The sequence below is a fragment of the Etheostoma spectabile genome, chromosome 9, assembly GCF_008692095.1.
Source record: "Etheostoma spectabile isolate EspeVRDwgs_2016 chromosome 9, UIUC_Espe_1.0, whole genome shotgun sequence".
Lineage (NCBI taxonomy): Eukaryota > Metazoa > Chordata > Actinopteri > Perciformes > Percidae > Etheostoma > Etheostoma spectabile.
In genome coordinates this window covers 5,216,915-5,217,750 of record NC_045741.1, presented here as the reverse complement: position 1 = coordinate 5,217,750, position 836 = coordinate 5,216,915, and the positions used below count along the sequence as shown (strand labels likewise).

General features: G+C 34.4%; 1 long non-coding RNA gene across 1 annotated transcript in view; it reads left to right on the top strand.

Annotated features, from left to right (window-relative positions):
• The window catches only part of LOC116695707 (uncharacterized), a 16,388-nt gene that overhangs the window by 12,061 nt on the left and 3,491 nt on the right, over window positions 1–836 (top strand). The gene's annotated exons all lie outside the window — the stretch shown is intronic.

Below are 836 nucleotides of genomic sequence, written 5' to 3'. Positions count from 1 at the left end.
GTGTCTGTGTGTGTGTGTGTGTGTGTGTGTCTCTCTCTCTCTCTCTGAAATCTCTGCTCAGCTGGAGTTTGGTAGGTGAGACCGGTGGATGTAAGGAGGCGTAATGGCGCCATCTGTTGAACATAATAGATTTTCTACATAGTTTGATTTTTAAATATCTAATATCTAATATTTATATTGAGTACAACAACAGCCTCAGTGAGTGTGATGCTTAGTTTGACAAAATCTCAAGACAAGGTCAACTTATCTTTAATTTGAGTGACAGACTGTTTGTGGATGCGGAGATTCTGTTAGCAGCCACCCTCCTCTGAAGGACTTTCTCAGCATGATAGCAATGGATAGCAATCTATTCTGTTTTAGGATGGTTCGCCTCTCTAAAATACTGCTTACAGTATAGAGAGAGTCTTCTTTTAATCTCTTTCAAAAACACACTTTTTGAAATGTGCTTGTACTTAATTGTAATTCCTTGTTGTGTATGTTCAATAATCAATTTTATTATGCTTTAATTTCCTTTGTGCTGTTAAGCAGTGTGTGACTCTAAAGGTGCTATACAAATATCACATATTGTTATTATTATTATTTCTATCTATATTTTATGTTATGTTTGCATTTCAATACGTCTTAGTGTACAGTTTACTGCCAATATTTGGCTTCATGAATAGTAAAGCTACACTCCCTGAGTGATCAATATGCCGCCAAATCTCTAAAATGAACACAGTCCACATTTAATTATGAAAACAAACAAGGAATGTTTGGCAATATTTATTTAATATACAACCACGGAATACAGGACTTTCAATAACTTGTTTTCAAGATTCAAGATATTTATTTGTCAT